Source organism: Anomaloglossus baeobatrachus, chromosome 1 (assembly GCF_048569485.1).
Source record: "Anomaloglossus baeobatrachus isolate aAnoBae1 chromosome 1, aAnoBae1.hap1, whole genome shotgun sequence".
Lineage (NCBI taxonomy): Eukaryota > Metazoa > Chordata > Amphibia > Anura > Aromobatidae > Anomaloglossus > Anomaloglossus baeobatrachus.
Window position 1 is genome coordinate 79995615 of NC_134353.1, and position 9324 is coordinate 80004938.

Consider the following 9324-nt stretch of genomic DNA (forward strand, 5'->3'; position numbering starts at 1 on the left):
CAAAGCAGAAAATACAGTTTAAAACTAATTTATTCATTCTAGAGTCTCTTTCAGACATCCTTATGTATTTATTTGGGGCGAAGATGACTTTTGGCTCCTTTGCAGTCTGGGACCAAGCATTAGACATGCTAGTTACCAGTGGTGTAACTATAATAGTTGTTCTGGAGCCTAGGAGGACTCAAAAGTTCCTTTTGGCCCATATGAAAAGACTATTACTATTAAAGGACCTTTGGTTGTCGAGGTCCTTGATGGAGATTTAGCATTGGAGCCCATGAGTTACAAGATACGGCGCTGCTAATCCAAATGCCGCATAATAGCCAAAAATCCTCATTTTACGACAAAATCCGAGATATAATAGAGCCGTACAGAGAAAAGTACTGGATGAACAAATCTGCAAAATGACATTCAGTCTGAACAGACCCCAGAATGACATAATACTTTCCTATCAGCTGCAGTGTTATTCTCCCACAACCATTGCACAGCATTGCATGACATGTAGGCGCGCTGTACATTGACACACAGGATCAGGTTGTTGGCACTTCTGGGATTTGTTGCTGTGCGTTGCTGCCACAATAGTAGTCACCCATGTGAGCTCAGCCGTGTGGCGGATGGGATCATGGCCAAGTGCTTATCATCTGTGTGTCATTTTGTAAAAACATTTGTCTACATCGACTTCAGAGACCTGATAACAAACATTCACGTGTAGTTGCAGTTTTTCTTCTACGCAGCCTTGCTTCTGACTTTACACAGCCTTCCTTCTAATTCACAGACTATATATACAACCCCTGGCAAAAATTATGGAATCACCTGGCTCTGAGGATGTTCATTCAGTTGTTTACTTTTGTTTAAAAAAAAAGCAGATGACAGACATGGCACAAAACTAAAGTCATTTCAAATGGCAACTTTTTGGCTTCAAGAAACACTAAGAAAAATCATGAAAACATAATTTGTTAGCCAGTAACAGTTACTTTTCAAGACCAAACAGGGGAAAAATTATGGAATCACTCAACTATGAGGAAACAATTATGGAATCACCCTGTAAATTTTCATTCCCAAAACTAACACCTGCATCAAATAAGATCTGCTCGTTAGTCTGCATCTAAAAAGGAGTGATCACACCTTGGAGAGCTGTTGCACCAAATGGACTGACATGAATCATGGCTCCAACACAAGTGATGTCAATTGAAACAAAGGAGAGGATTATCAAACTTTTAAAATAGGGTAAATCATCATGCAATGTTGCAAAAGATGTTGGTTGTTCACAGTCAGCTGTGTCTAAAATTTGGACCAAATACAAACAACATGGGATGGTTGTTAAAGGCAAACATACTGGTAGACCAGGGAAGACATCAAAGCGTCAAGACAGGAAATTTAAAGCAAGATGTCTCCAAAACAGGAAATGCACAACAAAACAAATATGAGGAACGAATGGGAAGAAACTGGAGTCCATGTCTGTGACTGAACTGTAAGAAACCACCTAAAGTAAATGGGATTTACATACAGAAAAGATAAACAATAAAAAGATGACTGCCTGAAGAGAACATGTAAATTTCCATGATCATGTTGTTTAGGGATGATGAAATAATTTATCAAGATGATAATGCATCCTGCCATAGAGCAAAAACTGTGAAAACATTCCTTGAAAGAAGACACATAAGGTCAATGTTGTGGCCTGCAAATAATCCGGATCTCAATCCAATTGAAAATCTTTGGTGGAAGTTAAAGAACATGGTCCATGACAAGGCTCCAACCTGCAAAGCAGATCTGGCAACAGCAATCAGAGAAAGTTGGAGCCAGATTGATGAAAAGTACTGTTTGTCACTCATTGAGTCTGTGCCGCCCCGTGTCAGCAGCCGGGCTGCTCGGATCCATATCCGTGGTGTCTCGAAGGGTCTCCGGACCCAGGGGTCGTGCGGCTACTCAAATGAAGGGGGTATTTACAGAGGAATATGTTAGAGTTCATGACACCACCCGTGGTATGTGGTAATGTGAAGTACCACCGCTGCAGTTGGAAGTACCCGGGGTTGATGGAGTGGGGCAGCCAGGTGTTAGAACCCTCCACGGGTAGGGGGAAATGCCCCGAGACTCGGTGATTGTGTTCGGGGAGTGCCGTGGGGAGCGAAGGGGGTCACTTTCGTACTCACTCAGTCCATAAAGCTGACACCGACAACTGGATAAACCAAAGTTCTGGATACCGCTGCCGCTGAGGGGAGCTAGTTTGGGTCCTGTCCCTAATGGTGCTGCCTGGTGATCCGTGACCTGCCTCCTGGCACTAAGTTTACTTCTCTGTTGATCCTGGTAGTATGAAACGTGCCAGGTCCCGCTCCCTACTATGGCTAAGTGTGGGAGCTTGCTCTCAGGGTTCACGCTTGGGATTTTCTGGACCGTTTTAGTAGAAAGTCCTATCCCCCTCGTTGTGCTAGTACCCCGATTCTGGAGCGGGTGGAGAGCGGATCTTGAAGGCTCCGTTCTCGTCGGGTAAATTGTCAGGTTGCCTGAAGCTACTTCCTGACCTAGGGTCCAGGTACCCCGTCGTGCCCTGGTCCCAGCCCGGTGATGGTACAAGGCCGCCAGCTGTCCTCCTCGACAGTTCCGTGCCCCTTGTCACAATCCCCTGCGACCGGGGGTCCAGCTCCCCTAGGACCAGACCACCGTCTGCTACCTAGACCGCTTCCTAGGAGCCCTGCTCCTGACCTCCTCTCTCCTTCACTTCCAAACTACTTCTCCCTTCTCCTGACACTCCTGACCTCCCAAAACCAACCTCCCAAGTGGGTGACCCTATTCCACTTAGGCCGTCCACTGGTGTGTCTGGTCTGTGTGGTGCAGAGTGTACCTAGGACTTTAATCAGCTGATGTAGGCAACACCATGTAGTTGGGGACCGATAACCAAGAAGAGGTGGATATTGCACGGGAGGGCAGATTGTACAATACCCTGTGACGACCTGATAGTCCAGGGCCGTCACAAGTCCATGCCTCAGAGACTGCAAGCTCTTATAAAAGCCAGAGGTGGTGCAACAAAATACTACTGATGTATTGGAGTGTTATTTTGTTTGTTTTTCATGATTCCATAATTTTTTCCTCATAATTGAGTGATTCCATAATTTTTTCCCCCTGTTTGGTCTTGAAACGTAACAGTTACTGGCTAGCACATTATGTTTTTATGATTTTTTTTACTGTTTCTTAAAGCCAGAAAGTTGCCCTTTGAAATGACTTTAGTTTTGTGCCATGTCAGTGATCTGCTTTTTTTAAACAAAAGTAAACAACTGAACATCCTTATTCATTCATTATGGTGAGCCCATAATTTTGCCAGGGGTTGTATAGTCTACCGTGAGAAGTAATGGTGAATACAAAAAAAATGTATGTGTGCTATAATGACTGTGAAGTGTATGCAGTCAATTTTTTTTTTTTTAAAATGACCTAGAGATGAGACACTTGGCCATGAACCCATCCTCCACAATGCTGAGCCCACTTGATGACCACCATTGTGGCAGCAATGCACGGCAACAAACCCACAAGTACCAAAAAACTGATCTAATGTGTCATTGTGCAGTATGGCTACATGTCATACATTGCTGTGCAATGGGAAAAATGCTCATGTTTCCCATTGACTTCCATTACACTCAGGTACTCGAGTCATGCCAATCCGAGCATCAATTGCTCGTTAAGAGAACCAAGCTTGGTACTGCTTGCTCATCACTAGTAACGGCATACCAATCACTGCAACAAAATGGTACAATATCATTCCAAATGTGAATAGTCCTATACCATAGCCATTAACATAGTAGATTTTTTATTTGGCTTGTCTTTTTTTATTTATTTATTTATTTATTTATCGTTGCCTAGGAGCTGGCCACCACTGATGTCTATTGTAGATGCAGTGGCTGAATATGTGCAGTACTTACAAGCTTTTTCCAAAAGAACTTGTAAGCATTGCGCTGACGTTGGCCAGGATCTATAGAATGCAATGTTAGTTTATGACCTTGGCCAGCTTCTCTGCCACTATTCCTCCAATGTAAAATGTATACACACAACAAAAAGCATAGTTCAGGCTAGCTGTGCAAGGATGCAACTGGTCTGAAATGTTAATCAAGAAGTAGTGCTGCCTCCCAGCAATCGTGAAATCAGCTGACTAGGAAGTGGTGAGCTCTCTAACATATGTGGGACCAACCCTTTATTTAAGAGACTTGAGGGAATGTCCATCATTTAGTGCAGACATCATTTTTTTTTTCACTGAAGCACAAAATAACAATTTTCAGTCACTTAAATGAGTTTTCCATTACTAATGTGACCCCCCTTTTATTTGTCCTAACTCTTCCTAACTAACACTTTCTTAATATACTTGTGCTACCTACCTTGCTCCTGTAAGCTGATCTCTCTGCGGCTCCTATACTCCAATGTTCATGTTCTGGCTTTGATCCTTCCAGTCTGGAGACCAGAATTGGACCAACTGAGCAGGTCATGTCACTGGTGGGGCGGGGATGCCTGTCTCTGAGTGACAGCACGAATACCCAGGTCACACTCTCCTGTTAGACTGGTTTACATGGTGGTGCTTTCATGTGACAAGCGCTGTGATGTGCCGATCACAAGTGTGATATACTGTACTATCTAATGATCAGCACATCGCAACGCTTGTCACATGAAAGAACCGCATTGTAAAGCAGTGTGAGAAGAGAGTGAAATGTGATCTGGGCAGGCATGCCTAGACTGCTGTCACTCACAAAGATACAGCCCTGCTCTCACCAGTGACATGCCCTGCTCAGTTTGTCCGATTCCAGTCTCTAGACCGGAAGGATCAAAGCCAGAACATTAACATATGATCACAGAAAGATCAGCTTACAGGAGCAGGGTATGTATCAGATGTATATTATGAAAGTGTTAGTTAGGAAGAGTTAGGACAAATGAAAGGGGTCACATTAGAAGTGGAAAATCTCTTTCAGCTACGTTCTATCAATGAGTTGTTGGTGAGTTTGTGACACTGCTTGTTTTCGCTGAGTCAAAAACGCTACGTGTTATAGTTCTAGCAAAGTGGATGGTATATATAGAAATCTCCTGCCCACTGTGCTTCTTTTTTACTCAGCATAAACCAACCTGCATGTGTGCATGGCTCCTAATTAGTTTTTCCTATAAACATAAATAGAAACACTGTGCACCAGCACTCTTGAATTAAAAAAATATGGAAATTCTAGAGAGAAACAATCAATTTGCAGGACCCGGGTCCAGCGGCCACGTCGGTATTCCGTGGCCCCCAATCAGTAGATCTGGCCGGAAGTTGTATGTGCATCATGTTGCAAGGATGACGTCTCACTGTGTCCACAAATCGGAAGAGGCACTGGGATTCCAGCATGTAGGAGACGCTTCCACGTTTGACAGCCACAATATACTGACATGTCTGCTGGACTAAAGGGTGCTTTACATGCTGCAACATCGCTAACGATATATCGTCGGGGTCATGTTGTTAGTGACGCACATCCGGCGCCGTTAGCGACATCACAGTGTGTGACAGCTAGGAGCGATGATCAACAAGCGCAAAAACGTGAAAAATTGTTGCTCGTTGACACGTCGCTCCTTTCCCAAATATCGTTGCTGCTGCAGGTACGATGTTTGTCGTTCCTGTGGCAGCACACATTGCTGTGTGTGACACCGCAGGAGCGCCGAACATCTCCTTACCTGCGTCCACCGGCAATGAGGAAGGAAGGAGGTGGGCGGCATGTTCTGGCCGCTCATCTCCGCCCCTCCTCTGCTATTGGATGGCTGCTGTGTGACATTGCTGTGACGCCGCATGAACCGCCCCCTTAGAAAGGAGGCGGATCGCCGGCCAGAGCGACGTCGCAGGGAAGGTAAGTCCGTGTGATGGGTGTTAGTGATGTTGTGCGCCACGGGCAGCGATTTGCCCGTGACTCACAACCGACGGGGGTGGGTACGCTCGCTAGCGATATCGGTACCGATTTCGCAGCGTGTAAATTGCCCTTAAGGTTCTGCAATCAATTCCTGTACAGTGGTCAGTATAAATGAGTACACCCCTTTTGAAAAGTAATATTTTAATCAACATCTCACTGAACAGAAGAACAATTTCCAAAATTGGAAAAATTCTGAGTTTCAGAGAACAATTTTTATTTTTTTTATAACATGAAAGCAAGGATAATATTATAACTTTCATTGCAAAGTATTCTGTTTTACTCAAACTACTTTATGCAGAAATGAATTCACCCCACATCAATATCTACATCTAGTATTGTGCACATCCTCCATGATATTAAGGACAGCATCAAGTCTTCTAGGCCTGGAATGAACAAGTAGCTGACATATTGCAACTAAAGATGATCAAACCTGAAAAGTAGAGTTTGGTGTTTGTACCAAACACAGACTTTACAAAAAAAACCAGTGTTTGAGTTCGGGTGTTTTATGTATGCTGACCACTTCTGCGAGCATCTCTCTTCTTGGGTACGCTCGGTGCTCAGCCCAGTGGGAGCCGCTTGTGTAACACCCCAGGGGGTCGGGGGAAAATATTCGTCACCGGGCCGATGAGGGTCGGGGATGTCACAGGTGGCCCTGCCAGGTTTCGTGACCCGAGGTGTACACGGAGGGAGAGGGGGAATAAGGATGATGGTGGAGGTTGATTTTGTAATGCCACCTGTGGTATGCGACCAGGGAATTAGCCGCCACTGCTGTCGCTGTCCTCCAGGGCGGATGGTAGTAGCAGCCAAGGTGTTTCTGCTCTCCACAGGTGGAGCGGGTCCTGGGGAGGATGATGAGGGAAGTAGTGATGGAGGGCGCCGAGGTGCGGGGCGGCGGCACTGGGATTTACAGGCGGACACAGTCTGCGAGTTCCAGGTGTTTTACTCACAGTTCTTTAAGCAACCGGTTGCCGCTCCCGAAGCACTGGTCGCCGCTGTAATGGGCCCCAGCCGATCTCGTGCAATTCAAGGTCACCGCCGGTGTACCCACTGTGAGTCCTTTCTGGTCGAGGTCCCTCCAATACCGGTGTATGTGGAATGTGGAACGGGTCGCGGGTGTTTCCTGCACTCACCGCAGACCCTGAAATCCTGTGTATTTGTAGAGGACCCAGGCTGAGCTGGATGCTCCAAGCCTCGGGCCCTATGGTGTCACGCTTCCCGGTCCCTGGGCCCCGCTCTCCGGTCCCCGTGCCCCGCACTCCGGTCCCCGTGCCCCGTACTCCGGTCCCCGTGGCCCGCTCCCCGGTTCCCGCCGGCGTCCCCTGCTCACCACCCCGGTCCCGGTCCCGTCCTCCTCGCCTGCACCCTCCTTGTGTTCTGCTCCCCGCTCCCGGCGCTCCTCTGCGACATGGGACACACAGCCGGGCGCTCCTGCTTCCTCCTCACCGCTTCCTGGACTGGCTTCTGGCACACAGGCCTCGCGCATGCGCATTAGGGCGCGCGCGCGGTCATTGACCCTCTCTTAAAGGGCCAGCACCCAGAAACAGGATATTGCATAGACAGGTACAGGGTATATTAGGTTTCTCTTTCCTGGTGGGCGGGGCCTGTTCTACGTGTTTAGCAAGCTAGTGTTCAGGTCCCCGTATTGCTTTACCCTGTGTCTTGCCCTGTATTAACCCTGTCTGTCTCGCAGAGCCTGTCCTGCCACGCCAGCCTCTCCGAACCAACTCCATCCTTGGACCCTGACGGTGACTTCGGCGGATGTTCCACCACCTCTGCAGCTCCGCCAGTCTCCAGTCCCTGGCTCCGTTCGGTGACCCGCCCCATCGCTCAGCAGGTTCCGGATTCCGCCTGACCCTACAACCCGGCCTCGGACCCTGAGCCTCGTCACCCAGACTACCGTCCAGAACTCCGTGGGTTCAGCAACATCCACTTTTCCTGCTCCTCTACGGACTGTCTGGCTACCAATAGTGCTTCAGCTGCCGTGCATCAGGACCCTCTGGCGGTGTGACCGGCCTGGCTGCCTCCTCAGGGGAGATCGGTGTACGGTCCAGTGCTTCCACCATCCGGACGTAACATATGGCTCTTCCAGAAGTGTGAGGTAGAAGATTGGACCGAGGTCCCCAAATGCGTCTCACCCCGAGGTGTGCCCGGGGCTAACTGACTATGTGTGAAGATGCTCCTTCCCTTTTCCCCAAGTGGTGCCCTTTGTGTTGGCCACCCCGCTATCTATCACAGTCCATCTCCCCAGTGGGAAGGCACCTAACTGTTTTTTGTGTGTGAATGTGAGAATCACCAGCGATTAACCTCTCCTTACCCGGAATGAGTACTACATCTTAAAAGAAATGCAGTACCCTGTGGCGACTGATGCCTCAGGGGTGCCACACTCGCAGTGTTTGAATGGTAACAACAGCATGATCACATGTAGTGTGCACCAAACAAAAAAAATGGAAAACCCTGAACCCCCCCCGGAAGTGATCTGTTTATGGCTGACTGCATGTGGGAAGAGACCTGAACTGCCCAATCATTGATTTCCATTGGGATTCAGATCAAGTCCAGGTCCAGAACCGAACTTTATCTAAAGTCCAGCTGAACCTACTGAACCGAATTTAAACAGGTCCACTCATCTCTAATTGCAACTTGAGATGAGCAGACCTGTGGAAGTTCAGGTTCAGCTGGACTTTATAAGCAAATTTACTCGAATTTCATTGGAAGTCACTGTTTGGGCACTTCGGGTCTTTGCCCACATGCAAACAGCCATAAACCGATCACTTCTGGGGGCAGGTGGATTGGGTTTTTTCATTTTTCTTTCCTGCCAACACTATATCCGAAAACACAGATTTTACCCACAGTGTGAGCCGTTCTGTCACTGCAAGTGGCTCGTACTGGGCCGAGCACCGAGCGTACCCGAGCACAGCAGTGATCGTGAGAGTGGTTTGCATATGTAAAGCACCCGAATTCTGAACTCGGTCACTGATTTTTTTTTTTGTGTGTAAAGTCTGTGTTCAGTGCGAACACTGAACACGGAACCTCGGGTTTGCTCATCTCTAATTGCAAAATCATTTCATTCTTCAGGAACAAGCTTCTTTAGAGCCTGGATGCTGGATGGAGAGTAATGACCATTGATCTTTTCAGAATTCCCCATAAGTGTCCAGTTGGGTTCAGATCAGGAGATACTCGGCCACTGAATCACCTTCACCATATGTTTCAGAAATGCAGTAGCTGTGTGTTTTGAATCGTTGGCAAAGTGCACAACTACCAAGGGCATGGAGTGATAACAGCATCTTCTCTATCAATACATAGAAGGACATCTGTGAATTCATGATACCATCAATGACATGTAGCCCCCGACAGCAGCAGCTCTCATGCAGCCCCACATAAGAGGGCACTACCACCACCATGTTTCACTGTAGGGCGGAGGGGACGCGCT